At 45.3% G+C, this 15,677-nt stretch overlaps 1 protein-coding gene across 6 annotated transcripts in view; it reads left to right on the forward strand.

The window, feature by feature from the left end:
- The first annotated feature begins 8,571 nt into the window (after positions 1 to 8,571).
- The window catches only part of PCGF5 (polycomb group ring finger 5), a 106,499-nt gene continuing 99,393 nt past the window's right edge, over positions 8,572 to 15,677 (forward strand). For 3 of the 6 annotated variants that reach the window (XM_042856823.2, XM_008170581.4, XM_042856825.2), the window contains exon 1: positions 8,886 to 9,294. The gene's annotated coding sequence lies outside the window, so the exon portion shown is untranslated. Of the gene's footprint in view, positions 8,801 to 8,885; positions 9,295 to 9,527; positions 9,707 to 15,677 lie in introns of those variants that run through there. The other 3 variants (XM_065552063.1, XM_065552062.1, XM_008170582.4) reach the window with 2 other exon arrangements.

Genomic DNA, 15,677 nt, shown 5'->3' on the forward strand with positions numbered 1-15,677 from the left:
CTTTTGGAGCCTCTTTCAGAAAAACTGAATTACATTAGCTATCCTCCAGACATTGAGTACAGAGGCTGATTTAAGCACTAGGTTACATATCACAGTTAGTAGTTCTGCAATTTCATATCTGAGTTCCTTTTGAGTAAACACCATCTGGTCCTGGTGACTTATTACTTTGTAATTTATCAATTTGTTCCAAACTCCTACCTATTGACACCTCAGTCTGTGACAGTTCCTCAGATTTGTCACCTAAAAAGAATGACTTAACTATGGGAATCTCCCTGACAACTTCTGCAGTGAAGACTGATGCAAAGAATTAATTTAACTTCTTCACAATGGCTTTCTCTTCGTTAAGTGCCCCTTTAACACCTTAATCATCCAGTGGCCCCACTGATTGTTTGGCAGGCTTTCTGCTTCTGATATATATATATATATATATATAAAAGGTTGTTGTTAGTTTTGGGGCCTTTGCTTGTTGCTCTTCAAAATCTTTTTTGGCCTGCCTAATTATACTTTTGCACTAGATTTGCCAGAATTTTATGCTCCTATTTTCCTCAGTAGGCTTTTGAATTCCACTTTTCAAAGGATGCCTTTTTGCCTTTAACTGCCGCTTTTACTCAGTTGTTTCGTCATGATGGCATTTTTTTGTCCTCTTACTGTTTTTATTATTTTATTATTTGGGGTGTACATTTAGTTTGAGCCTCTACTATGGGTGTTTTAAAAATAGTTTTCATGTAGCTTGAAGGCATTTCACTCCGGTGACTGTTTAACTTGTGTCCTCATTTTTTGTGTTGTTCCCCATTTTGAAGTTAAATGCTACTGTGGTGGGTTTCTTTGGTATTTGTAAATTCTATTGTAAATTCAGTTACATTATGATCACTATTACTGAACAGTTCAGCTATATTCATCTTTTGGACCAGATCCTCCACTTAGGACTAAATAAAAAAATTGTGTCTCCCCCTGTGGGTTCTAGAACTAGCTGCTCCAAGAAGCAGTCATTAATTTATTTCTGCATCCTGACCTGAGGTGATTGTGTGTCCAGTCAATATGCAGATAGTTGAAATACCCCATTATTATTGGGTTTTCTGTTTTTGTAGCTTTCTAATCTCCCTGAGCATTTCACAATTATCATCACCATCCTGGTCAGGTGGTTGGTAGTATATTCCTACTGCTATGCTCTTATTATTCAAGCATGACATTTCTATCCATAGAGATTTATGGTACAGTTTAATTCATTTAAGATTTTTACTGTGTTTGACTCTGCTTTCTTTCACATACAGTGCCACTCCCCAACCAGCATGACCTACTCTCATTCCTGTATATTTTGTATCCTGGTGTTACCATGTCCCATTGATTATCATTGTTCCACCAAGTTTCTGTGATGCCTATTATATCAATATCCTCATCTAATACCAGGCACTCAAGTTCATCCATCTTAGTATTTAGACTTCTAGCATTTGTATACAAGCACTTATTTAGTCGTCTGCTTTCATCTGATGTAACTGAAGGGGATTCTTTTTTGTCTGAATATTTATCTTCAGTTCCTACCTGTACTTTATCAACTTCTATTCTCTCCTCTTTACTAGGATATAGAGTATCCCTTTAATAAATCCTTTCCATGGAATGTATCTGAGTGAACCAAGTGCTCCTCCACAGATGTTGCCCCCCCCCCCCGCAGCAATTAGAAAACTCCTCTGACCTTTTTAATTTTACATGCCAGCAATCTGGTTCCATTTTGGTTTACATGGAGCCCATCCTTCATGTGTAGGCTCCTTCTTTCCCAAAAGATTTCTCAGTTCCTAATAAACCTAAATTCCTCCTACCAACACCGTTGTCTCAGCCACACATTGAGACCCTGCAGTTCTGTCTAACTGGCCTTGCACCTCAAACTAGAAGCAATTTCAGAGAAAGCTACAATGGAGCATAGTTGAAGACAGAAGTGGAACAGTTGTAATATATGGACATCTGGCACTATTACTGTATTTTTTAATCAACAATCAAATACGATTGTAAGCCCCCTTTGGGGGTCATGCCTTATTCCTTTGAAGGGCACTGCATAGTCAGTGTTTGACAAAGGAATGAAGTCCTTTGCACCAGCACAAAGTGTTGCCTTGAAGAGGAAACAGTTGCTCTTGCAGCCTGTTGCTCCTCCCTTTTTCTCCAGCTAAAGCAATACTGAATGAAAGACAGTGAGTGGCAGGGAGCAAACAGCAGAAGAAAAAACAGGGTCCAGTTTTAGAACTGGCAGAGGGAAGGCTGAACGAGAGATCTCTTGACAGCCCTTTGGCCTCATCCAGCTGCCCCCCTTCCTCAGTTGGCTCCTGTCAGCAATTTCTATCTTAGGAGAGGAGAAGAGGCGAAAGGCTCCAAAGCGCAGACTGCATACTTGTGGGCTGACCAGCATGCTTGAATTTCTGAGATGCCCTGATAGATCAGCATCTGTACTGTGGCAGCTGTTGTGAGTACCCCAGTGGATGTTCCAGCAACCATGGAGCAGTTAGTCAAAGAATCTTCGGAAGGATGACAGTTGTGATGCTGGATTTTGTTTTATATTAGGTTTAGAAGCCTTAGAATTTTGGCCCCAAATTGCTGCATTGGACTGTGTGTTTGCAAGAGTCACTCAGCTTGTTGTTACTGTCTGGCTTGGATTCCTAAAAATAGTTTAAGGCTGCTTCTTATCATTGACTGCACCCACCCACTTGGCAGTATGGGGTCAAAATATAGAGGAGCTCTCAGAACAATTAGCTGAGCATTCATTTTCTAGCAGGTCCACACAAGTCCCCAGGTATACAGGAACATAGCCAGTTGAGGATGTGCTGACTGGCAAAATCATCAATTGCTGTCTGTTTCACGGAGAATTTTCTTTTCCCTTTTTCCTTCTTGGCCCCAACAAACACAGAGCTTCAGTTAGGGCAGCAGTACAGTGTCCCAGGACCTCTCCCAAGCTGCTGTTTGTACTCCAGAATCTCAGCTTTCATATAAAAAAATTGTCTCCAGCTGTTACAATTTCAGAGAAAATCTTGAAAATATGCACTGAGTGTAACCAGTTCATATGTTTTCACATAGCCTGAAACAAGATCTTTGATAGGTGTGAACAACCTAGCTTATTTCAGCGAGGTCTTTTGATTTCTTAAAGAACTGGATATATTGTTCACTGAAATTATTATGAAATAGGGTGACACCCATTGTGTACATATGCTCACAGGAGCCAGAGGCACTGCTGGTACCACTGTCTGATTACCAGATTTAATTACAACTAAACAGATGACACTACAGTCAAGATTAACATTAATCTGACCTATGAATCCAGGCCCTTCATACACATCCATGTAGTGATTGTGCATGTTCTCTGCTATGTTCAAATGATTATTTTGATGTCTGAATCCATCAAGCCACCCAAATGATCAAAGATAGCATGCTCTGATAGAAGCAAAAATAGCTGTGAGAGAATCTTTGCAGAATGGCCATGGATGTCACCTGTACCCTCAGGAAGAGCAAATCGGATGCTACTCCTAATAAGTACTTACCCATGCTGGAAAGCACTCTTGGCAATGCTGGAATTGCAGAAGGGGAAATCTTTTTATAGCAGCTGAGACTGTTAATAAGCAGGTAAGAGAGAAATCATTCCAATTTGATTTATCTGGAAGATCTGCTAAAACCTGTGTGCTAGTTGGAAGAGGTGTGTCCATAGCTAGACAGAAATGAATGAGACTGAGTCACGTCTTGAGAGGAGTCCTTTATTCTGATCTTCTGCTAATCTATTTTTGTTTGATAGTGAAGGTAAAAAACATCTAACATGTTGCCATCTTCTGAGAAGAGTCTTGAAGGCCTCACAACCTTTTCATTCCTAGAACACTTTCTGCTTACCTACAGTCAAGGCCCATGTCTTTGATGCCCTACGCCAATGGCTCTCAACCTTTCCAGCTTACTGTACCCATTTCAGAAGTCTGATTTATCTTGAATTTTCACCTCACTTAAAAACTACTTGCTTACATAAGAATGGCCATAGTAGGTCAGACCAAAAGTCCATCTAGCCCAGTATCCTGTCTTCCGACAGTGGCCAATGCCAGGTGCCCCAGAGGGAATGAACAGAACAGGTAATCATCAAGTGTTCCATCCCCTCTTGCCCATTCCAAGCTTCTGGCAAACAGAGGCTAGGGACACCATCCCTGCCCATCCTGGTTAATCGCCAGTGATGGACCTATCCTCCATGAACTTATCTAGTTTTTTTTTAACCCTGTTATACAAAATCAGACATAAAAATATGAAAGTGTCACAGCATACTATTACTGAAAAGTTGCTTACTTTCTAATTTTTACCATATAATTATAAAATAAATCAATTGGAATATAAATATTGTATTTACATGTGAATATATATAGATAATATATAGAGCAGTATAAACAAGTACACCTCTACCCCGATATAACGCTGTCCTCGGGAGCCAAAAAATCTTGCCACGTTATATCAAGCTTGCTTTGATCCGCTGGAGCGCGCAGCCTCCCCTCTCCCCCCGAGCACTGCTTTACCGCGTTATATCCGAATTTGTGTTATATCGGGTCACGTTATATCGGGGTAGAGATGTAATTATTTTTATGAAATTAGTTTGTACTAACTTCGCTACTGCTTTTTATGTAGCCTGTTGTAAAACTAGGCAAATATCTAAATGAATTGTGCCTATACACAAATGCAAGAAGCCTGGGAAACAAGCAGGGAGAACTGGAAGTCCTGGCACAGTCAGGGAACTATGATGTGATTGGAATAACAGAGACTTGGTGGGATAACTCACATGACTGGAGTACTGTCATGGATGGATATAAACTGTTCAGGAAGGACAGGCAGGGCAGAAAAGGTGGGGGAGTTGCATTGTATGTAAGAGAGGAGTATGACTGCTCAGAGCTCCGGTATGAAACTGCAGAAAAACCTGAGAGTCTCTGGATAAAGTTGAGAAGTGTGAGCAACAAGGGTGATGTCGTGGTTGGAGTCTGCTATAGACCACCAGACCAGGGGGATGAGGTGGACGAGGCTTTCTTCTGGCAACTAGCAGAAGTTGCTAGATCGCAGGCCCTGGTTCACATGGGAGACTTTAATCACCCTGATATCTGTTGGGAGAGCAATACAGCGGTGCACAGGCAATCCAGGAAATTTTTGGATAGTGTAGGGGACAATTTCCTGGTGCAAGTGCTGGAGGAACCAACTAGGGGCAAAGCTTTTCTTGACCTGCTACTCACAAACAGAGAAGAACTAGTAGGGGAAGCAAAAGTGGATGGGAACCTGGGAGGCAGTGACCATGAGATGGTCGAGTTCAGGATCCTGACACAAGGAAGAAAGGAGAGCAGCAGAATAAGGACCCTGGACTTCAGAAAAGCAGACTTTGACTCCCTCAGGGAACAGATGGGCAGGATCCCCTGGGAGAATAACATGAAGGGCAAAGGGGTCCAGGAGAGCTGGCTGTATTTTAAAGAATCCTTATTGAGGCTGCAGGAACAAACAATCCCGATGTGTAGAAAGAATAGTAAATATGGCAGGCGACCAGCTTGGCTAAACAGTGAAATCCTTGCTGATCTTAAACGCAAAAAAGAAGCTTACAAGAAGTGGAAGATTGGACAAATGACCAGGGAGGAGTATAAAAATATTGCTCAGGCGTGCAGGAGTGAAATCAGGAAGGCCAAATCACATTTGGAGTTGCAGTTAGCAAGAGATGTTAAGAGTAACAAGAAGGGTTTCTTCAGGTATGTTAGCAACAAGAAGAAAATCAAGGAAAGTGTGGGCCCCTTACTGAATGAGGGAGGCAACCTAGTGACCGAGGATGTGGAAAAAGCTAATGTACTCAATGATTCTTTTGCCTCTGTCTTCACGAACAAGGTCAGCTCCCAGACTGCTGCACTGGGCAGTACAGCATGGGGAGAAGGTGACCAACCCTCTGTGGAGAAAGAAGTGGTTCGGGACTATTTAGAAAAACTGGACGTGCACAAGTCCATGGGGCCGGATGCGCTGCATCCAAGGGTGCTAAAGGAGTTGGCGGGTGAGATTGCAGAGCCATTAGCCATTATTTTTGAAAACTCATGGCGATCGGGGGAGGTCCCAGATGACTGGAAAAAGGCTAATGTAGTGCCCATCTTTAAAAAAGGGAAGAAGGAGGATCCGGGGAACTACAGGCCAGTCAGCCTCACCTCAGTCCCTGGAAAAATCATGGAGCAGGTTCTCAAGGAATCAATTATGAAACATTTAGAGGAGAGGAAAGTGATCAGGAACAGTCAGCATGGATTCATGAAGGGGAAGTCGTGCCTGACTAACCTAATTGCCTTCTATGATGAGATAACTGGCTCTGTGGATGAGGGGAAAGCAGTGGATGTGACTTTAGCAAAGCTTTTGATACGGTCTCCCACAGTATTCTTGCCGCCAAGTTAAAGAAGTATGGGCTGGATGAATGGACTGTAAGGTGGATAGAAAGCTGGCTAGATCGTCGGGCTCAACGGGTAGTGATCAATGGCTCCATGTCTAGTTGGCAGCCGGTTTCAAGCGGAGTGCCCCAAGGGTCGGTCCTGGGGCCAGTTTTGTTTAATATCTTTATTAATGATCTGGAGGATGGTGTGGACTGCACTCTCAGCAAGTTTGCAGATGACACTAAACTAGGAGGCATGGTAGATACACTAGAGGGTAGGGATCGGATACAGAGGGACCTAGACAAATTAGAAGATTGGGCCGAAAAAAACCTGATGAGGTTCAACAAGGACAAGTGCAGAGTCCTGCACTTAGGACGGAAGAATCCCATGCACTGCTACAGACTAGGGACCGAATGGCTAGGTAGCAGTTCTGCAGAAAAGGACCTAGGGGTCACAGTGGACGAGAAGCTGGATATGAGTCAACAGTGTGCTCTTGTTGCCAAGAAGGCTAACAGCATTTTGGGCTGTATAAGTAGGGGCATTGCCAGCAGATCGAGGGACGTGATCGTTCCCCTTTATTCGACATTGGTGAGGCCTCATCTGGAATACTGTGTCCAGTTTTGGGCCCCACACTACAAGAAGGATGTGGAAAAATTGGAAAGAGTCCAGCGGAGGGCAACAAAAATGATTAGGGGTCTGGAGCACATGACTTATGAGGAGAGGCTGAGGGAACTGGGATTGTTTAGTCTCCAGAAGAGAAGAATGAGGGGGGATTTGATAGCAGCCTTCAACTACCTGAAGGGGGGTTCCAAAGAGGATGGAGCTCGGCTGTTCTCAGTGGTGGCAGACGACAGAACAAGGAGCAATGGTCTCAAGTTCCAGTGGGGGAGGTCCAGGTTGGATATCAGGAAAAACTATTTCACTAGGAGGGTGGTGAAACACTGGAATGCGTTACCTAGGGAGGTGGTGGAGTCTCCTTCCTTGGAGGTTTTTAAGGCCCGGCTTGACAAAGCCCTGGCTGGGATGATTTAGCTGGGAATTGGTCCTGCTTTGAGCAGGGGGTTGGACTAGATGACCTCTTGAGGTCCCTTCCAACTCTGATATTCTATGATTCTATGATTCTATGAATTGATGTACCCCATGTTGATAACCACGGCCTTAGGACCCAGCAACTGCTCCCTTGCAAAAGAAGCTCCAGAAGATTGAAAGACAGTTGATTTGTCCTGTAAACAGCTCCTACACACCATCAGCAGTGACCAAGACAGATGGTTTGTAGAACAAAAATGTTGGATTCACACTCTGCCATGAAATGGTTCCAGCAAGGGGACTACTGCTGAACATCATGCAAGATGCAGTGCAACAACTGGGCACCCAAGCTTCTGTTATTAGTGAGAAGAACATGAATACTTGTCTAGTAAAAAGAAGGAAACACTGAGAAACTGACTCCACTGAAACTCCAAAGGCACCCAATGAAATAGCAAGATGGGACTTCCATTATGAAGAGCTACAGCCTATGTAGAACATCAATACCAAAATACGGGGATACTGTATTTATTGCAACTGTAAAACATCATCTAAAGCTGGGAGGGAGAATGGGAAAGTAATCTGAGTTGCTTTAACCAAAAAATAATTAATAATTTAGTAAATTCAAATTATACTATAAAGAGCTCATTATTTCCTTGGTTTTAACACTAGAAATTATCAGCCATAATGCCAGTCACAATCAACACAACAGCAATAATAAAACAACCCCACTCTATGTTTAAGTTCTGAATGGGCTTTTGATGGGAGATAAGGGAGAATGATGTGGCATTTTTCTACATGAGCTGTTTCACAAAGCACTATTTTAGGTTGCACTCTATCCAAAATTGACATTCTATCATTTTATCGGAAAAGGAACCAAGGGCTGCCTGAAACTACCATTGTCCGAAGCAGTAATGTGCATCACAACTTGTAACAGAGCTTTCTTTTTCATCAATTTGTAAAAGCGTGTGCGTGTAGTGAGGACCTGTTGCTTTCCTTACGGAGTAAGCAGAGGGAGAGATGAGGTTTATGCCAAGAGCCCTAACTGAAGGGGACAGATAAATAGATTGAAACGTGGATAGTTTACACGCTCCAGCTGCGGCTTTGGAATAGGGCGCCGCGCCGAGCACACGGGGACGCAATCCAAGCACACGGGCAGATATTTAGGGTGGGTTTGACTCAGTCACACACACGAGATGTTTCTCTCTCAGTGTCCAGCTCAGAATGCAAAATCCGGCGGGCTATTCGTGTGTCCCTCGTCATCTGCTCTCAGCACCCCCTCTTCTCCTCGCCGCCAGCCCGCTCCCCAGTCCCCGCTCTGCTCCTCCACCACCTGCACGCCCGAGAAGCGTGCGCCTCCCCGTGCTGCTCCGGGCCACCTCAGCCAGGCAGCTGGCCGGGTAAGGGCGGCAGCAGCCTCGCTGGGGCTTCCCTGCGCAACTGGGCCTGTGCAGCCGCTGTGCACATGCTCATCGGGGCCCCAGCGGCCGGGCGTCTGAGCATCTGCGGCGCCGGGGAGGGCAGCTCCTGGAGCAGGGCGGTTAGAGCGGGCGGTGGGTCCCCGGCCCCGCTGCGGGGCTCCGCAGCCCCTACCGGCCCGGGCCAGCGCCAGGCGGCGGCGGCGTGGCTCGGAGGGCAGGCGGGCGGCGACAGGCTGTGCCCCACTTTGTGTCCAATCAGAGCGTGCGGGGTGCGCGCGGAACAGGGCAGCAATGCGTAAACAAGCCTGGGAAACTCCTCCGCCCCCCGCGCCGCTCCCTCGCACTCCGCTCCGCCGTGCTCTCCCCCGGCTGGCTCCCGCAGCCTCCCCCGCCCTCCGGCTCCGGAGCGCCCTACCGTTACCCGCCTCCCCGCCGCCCGCGCTCCCCCCAAGCTCAGGGCCTCTTGAGGGAAGGTAAGGGATCCGTCTGCCCGCACGCCCGAGCAGGGGGCTGGGGAGCGTGTTCTGGGGTGCAGGGGGCGAGCAGGTGTCGTAACAAGTTGCTTAACGTGACATTGCTGTTGAATCATGTTGCAGGGAAGAGCAGCAGCAGCGAGGCAGGCTGGCAGGAGGGATGTGACAGGGGCTCCAAGGGACTGGAGCAGAGAGCCACAGAGTAACTTTCTCCTTTATTTCCCTTTAATTAGAGAGCCTGCTTCAGTGCGGGCAGAGGCTGAACGAGCTGAGATTTCTGGCTGGAGAGAGGGGGAGAGAGAGAGAGAGACCCTGAAATGTGTTTGGAAGAAGCTGCTGCAGTTTGTGATGCTTGTAGCTTCCTGCTGGGGACAGAGCAGCAGCAGCACATTCGCTGTTCGGTAACAAGCAGGTTTGCATTTGGCTTCTGCGTGTGCTTCCACCAAGGATTTTCCTAGCAAAGAGCCTAGGTGGTTAGTTAGTGAGGAATAGGTTCTGGTCTAGACCATCTGTTTCTAGGGTAATTATCTCTAGTTAATGCTCCATGGCAGGGTGGTTGGCGTCCGTTTTGGTTAGGCTGGATTATTATATAAGAAGAGAGGCAGAAGTCCTCTGTTGCATAGAAAGCTGCTCCTGTGCATTTCTCTCTCCAAGTAGTTGGGGATCGAGGGACTAGTCACGGCCCAAAGGATATAGCCAGCGCAGAACCGGCAGACACACCTGTCTGAGCCCACAGGCAAAACTGATGAGCTCTTTTTACACATACTGTTGGGTGCGTTTTCCAACGGTTGTGGTGGAAATGAAATATAGCCCATTGTATTTCCTCATTGCACATTTCCTTCCTCTTACTCTGGATATATCTCACTTTTTAAAAAATAAATATTTGAGCAAAAAAGTTTAAGAACTTGGTTTTTGCTTTGTTATTGAGCATGTTTAGTATGTTAGTATGATCTGGAGATGACTGAATGAATCATCTTCTCTATGGAATAAAGGCTGGTGAATCATCTCTCTCACACGTGTGTACATACACACACAAAATACATTGTTGTTGATAGTGAAAGATCAATGTCAGTTTCTGAAACAGTGGGAGGGGGGTAGGATGTACTTTGCACTCAAAAACCCACCCCGGTTTCCTGAGGCTAGTTCATGAGCTGTGAAAGTCTTGCAACATAAACTGTTATTTTCTTGGCACAGTAAGAAGAGAGCTCATTGAGTGGTAACCTCTGCCTTTATGAACTAACCAACCCTTTGATTTCCTTACTATCTTAAATGATATTAAAGTTGCCAATATCGCATCACTGATACTTGGGGTGCAGGTCAGGATGCAGTATGCTATTTTAAATCAGATTTGAATAGGAAAAATATGAAATTGTATAGTTACATCTGTAAAACATAGGCCAAGGACATTCTTTGTCAGATACAAAGGTTTTTAAAAGAGTTTTGGTTGTAGGCCAAAATAATTGATCTATTTCAAAATAAAAGTTTGTTCCAAGCATTCTGTATTTTGGGGGGAAGCTGAGCCAATTTACTCAATAAATGTGCTACAGTTGCACCCTTACATAAACTACAGTCTGATCTGGTCCTTTAAAGTTGATGGCCATTGACTCCACTGAGACTATTACTGGGTCCTTAGTATACAGCTTCTCTCTGGAATCCCATTTGCATACCTTCCACTTTTCCTTGACTTCTGTCTCCTGTCTTCTTGTATGGAGGAGGCAGTGACATGAAGTTTACAATTCCTCTCCTTCCCTGTGGTGCCAACCTGCATTCAAGAATGAAGCAGCCAAGTATAGCAGGGGAAAGTGCTGTACACATGCAGGCACCTGCAATCCAAAAACATAAATACTGTGTCAAGTGTGCGTGTGTGCATATGACAGTCTCCATTCATTTAAACCCCCACTTTCTTGTCTGGTCGTCGTACATTTTTATTTCTATGGCCTTACCAAATTCATGGTCCATTTTGGTCAATTTCCAATTGGTCATAGGATTTTTAAAATCATAAATTTCAGGATTTCAGGTATTTAAATCTCAAATGTCATGGTGTTGTAACTGTAGGGGTCCTGACTCAAAATGGGGTTGTGTAGGCAGGGCCGGCTTTAGCAAGAGCGGGGCCCGATTCCTGAGGGCGTGGCTTGCCACAAGCCCCGCCCCCAGGAATCGGGCCCCGCTCTGGCCGGAGCTCCAGCCGGGGTCGTGGGGCTTGGGTCTGGCCCGGAGCCGCTCAGCCGGGGCCGGGCTGGAGCTGAGCTGGGGGGCTGGGCCAGACCCGAGCCGGGCCAGACCCGAGCCGGGCTGGGGGGCCGGGCCCAAGCCGAGCCAAGCCGCGGGGGCCGGGCCCAAGCCAAGCCAAGCCGTGGGGGCCGGGCCCGAGCTGAGCCGTGGGGGCCGGGCCAGGCCGGGCCCAAGCTGAGTTGCGAGGGCCGGGCCCGGCCCAAGCCAAGGGAGCTGGGCTGGAGCCGAGCCGAGCTGCGGGGCCTGGGCCGGACCTGAGCCGAGCCGCGGGGGCCAGAACGGAGCCAAGCCAAGCGGGCCGGGCCGGCGCGCTCGGCCAGAAACGGGGCCGGAGCTGCTGGGGCCGGAGGTGCTCGGCCGGGGCCGGACTGGGCCGCGCCTCCCCGGAGCGCTTCTCACGTCCCCCTCCCACACCCCTGACTCCGCTTACCAGGTGCTGCCTGCCCGCCCCTGCTTCTTTTCTGACTTCCCGCGAACCTCTGATTCGCGGGAAGCAGGGGCAGGGGAGGAGCAGGGGGCGGAGCGTGCAGAGGAGGGGAGGAGGGGGAAGTGATCTGGGAGCGGGGTGGAGAGCTGTGGCGCGGGGCCCTCTTAGTGCGGAGCCCAATTCAGCCGGATCGGCTGAATCGGCCTAAAGCTGGCCCTGTGTGTAGGGGTAGCAAGGTTATCATAGGGAAGTTGCAGTATTGCCTTCGAGCTGAGTGGCTGGAGAGCGGTGGCTGCTGGCTGGAAACCTAGCTCTGAAGGCAGCACTGCTGCCAGCAGCAGTGCAGAAGTAAGAATGGCATGGTATCTTATTGCCACCCTTACTTCTGTGCTGCTGCCTTCAGAGCTGGGCCCTCAGCCAGCAGCTGCCACTCTCATGCCACACAGTTCTGAAGGCAGCATCGCAGAAGTAAGGGTGGCATGAAGAAGTGAGGTTTTTACCCACGAAAGCTTATGCCCAAATAAATCTGTTAGTCTTTAAGGTACCACCAGACTCCTTGTTGTTTTTGTAGATACAGACTAACACGGCCACCCCCTGATACATGGTATGGTATTGGCACTCTTACTTCTGCACTGCTGTTGGTGGGGCGCAGCCTTCAAAACTGGGTGCCCAGCCAGCAGCCACAACACTCTGGCCACCCAGCTCTGAAGGCAGCACAGGAGTAAGGGTGGCAATACCATGACTTCCCCCTGCAGCCCGCTTTTGGGTCTGGACCCCCAGTTTTAAAAATGCTGGTCTTCCCTGTGAAATCTGTATTGTATAGGGTAATAGTACACACAAGACCAGATTTCACACTCCATGACACGTTTTTCACAGCTTGGAATTTGGTAGGGCCCTACTTATCTCTAATGGGCTGAGCTCCATACCTGCAGCTCTTCTCATGAAAGCAAACATGTTCATGGACAGGGTTACTGTTAGTGTCTCATACATTACTGTTAGGGGAGAGGGGGCATACCATCTTCTGTGTTCATACAGCGGTGAACACACTGGCACTTCATAAATAACAATTCTATATCAGCAGTGTAGCAGTTGGATGCAAAAAAGACTAGATTAATTCAGTGTTCACTCTAATCATTTTAACACTCAAATCAGGAAGTTCAGGAGTTAACAAGGGTTAGTCTGCATAGCGGTGGTAGCTCGGCAATATTGGACACACTAAACAACAGGAGGTATATTTAAATGAATAAAATATTCATCAGAAATAGGGGTACAATATGGCCATGTTAACACAGAAGTGGAAAATTTAGTTTGATATGTTTAAATTACCAACATTAACACTGCATTAATGTTTCTTTCATTGAATTTTCTTTAAAACATCAACAAACAGACAAAAAGAAGAAAATCCATATTCTATTTGGGTACTATTTGGCACAAAAGTGGAACTACACTTAAATAAGTAAGAAAATGGACTATCTGCTCCACTTTTTTCTTTTGTGTTCGGTGTACGCCATGGGATTCAAAGTAAAATTGAGAGATTGTAAATTTTGTTTCATTATAAAATACACAGATATTTGTTGCCAATTCCTACATGTTGTGCAAGGTAATAAAATAGGTTGAATTTATTTTGCTAGTTAAATATAAATCAAAATATAAAAGAGAGTAGGGACAGAAAAGACCACTGTGTAACAGAATCTACCACCTTCCATTCTCCATTCACTCCATCATTCCTGTTAATGCCTTATCTAACTTGTTCTTGAATCTCTGTGGTATTGGTTCCTTGACCATTTCCCTTGATAGTCTAGTCCTCTATTGTACTTTTTCTTAACTATTTTTTCAATCACTGTAGTGGTTGTGAAAAGTGCCAGCTTGACAGCCTTTGAGACTGAAGCCCTTTATCAACAGAAGGGGTATAGCACAGGCAGCAACCTCAATCATGTGGCAAAACAACTTTTAAGTTTACGTATGGGGAGAAGTGGTGTTTCAGTCTCCATTCTTTGTTCTCTCTATGAAATTTGGCTATAGAGGTACCTTTGTGGTGGTTTTGGGATATGAAGGATACATATTTTCACTTGTCAAGTAGGGACTGAACTATTGCCGCCACCACCTCTTTTTACATGTAAAACACTGAACGGCCCTCATATGGTAACAATTTATAGTGACTACTGACCCTATTCACATTTGATCTGGTAACCTAAAGGTGAAATGCTCATTTCCCATTACTAATTGCCAAATCCATCCAGTCCCCAAGAACTTTCCTAATAGCTACCCACACCTTTTTGTTCCTTAGGGTTAGGACATTGCTGCTTGTTCTGTCATCTTCTGAGACTAAATAATTTTCTTCCTTTATGCCATTACCTTAAATGTATGTATTTGTAAACTTGGAGTGCTTTTGCTGGGTTGATGTGTGAATTACAAATACAAACTGGTTATTTTAAATAAAGAAAATAGGAAAGAGGGGGAAAAAAAAGGTTAACCCCTCAGCCCTTGAAGATGTTTGGATACCACAGTCTATTTGCATGAGTGTTGCAGCTCCATGTTTGCTGGGTTGTAGGTTTATTCTGCTTGGTGCCAAGTGAGAGGTGTTGTTGGTTTTTTTGTTTGTTTTTTTTTGTTTTTTTCTAAATGGGCTTCCTTCAGGCTTAGTGTGAAGTTGCATAAGGTATACAATTATTTTAACTGAATGGAGCTCAGTCGCAAGTTCATATCATTTAGTTTTAAAATGTTAATTGAATTTGAACTAACTAACCGCTTAAATTTCTTTATCTTCAGTTCCATCACTCTGGACTGGAGGCTTTCACTCTTTCCAACAAATAGATATTGGCAGCTTCCAGGCAAATTTGCACTGACTGACACCCTATGCCTCTTTACTGATGTCAGTGGCGTTTACAGACTATAATTCACTGCAGAATTTTGCCCTTCAAATGTCCTTAATGTTCTGTTCTCCACTCATTCAGCCAGTCTGGCCTCTCGTGCACCGTGTACTGCAAGAAGCATTGGAAGACATATTGAAATGCACTTGCAAGCAGTTTTCTTAGTTCTTTGTCCAGAATTTGTTTTTCATGAAGAACTTTTCAATGAAGAATCTTAAAGACAGAAAGGGATGGAAATGTCCCTGTTTCAAACAACTATTTTGTGACCTTTTTGCCTTAAGTACAATGATAATTTTATTTGCCCAAAAGGTACTACTGAGGAGACTCAAGGAGAAAAATGCTTTCCTTCTCAGAGGGGCTTAAAAATTGTATATGGAAGTTGCTGGGAGTTGTTCAGCTCTCAAAGAGTACTGAATCCTCAGTAGTAAAGGTATTGTTTCCTAATTCACTTGCACTCTGTAGTGCACACCAATAATCTATTCACCCTGATATATTTTTTTAATTGTTGGCCATCCATATGGCTTTTTCTAACAACTTTCAGTTTGTCATTTAGGTGCTGCGATAATATAAGTGTTTAAAATGATTATAGGTTTAGGAATTTGCCCAAGTCTTTAAAAACAAAAACAAACCCACAACATTTTACTGCAGGGATAAAAGAGTGTTCTCCCCAAGCACCGGCGCATTATACAAGACAAATAGCATTAAACAAATAGTAACAAGAATGAAAACAAGTAAGCCTAGATTTTGCCCTTGGTGACTCCTGTGAAGCTCCAACAACTACAAGGGCACGTGCACAAGAGTCACTGATGGCAAAATTAAACCCTAAGAAAATTAAAATTTGAACATTGTTTAAA

This window comes from Chrysemys picta, chromosome 7 (genome assembly GCF_011386835.1).
Source record: "Chrysemys picta bellii isolate R12L10 chromosome 7, ASM1138683v2, whole genome shotgun sequence".
Classification (NCBI taxonomy): Eukaryota; Metazoa; Chordata; order Testudines; family Emydidae; genus Chrysemys; species Chrysemys picta.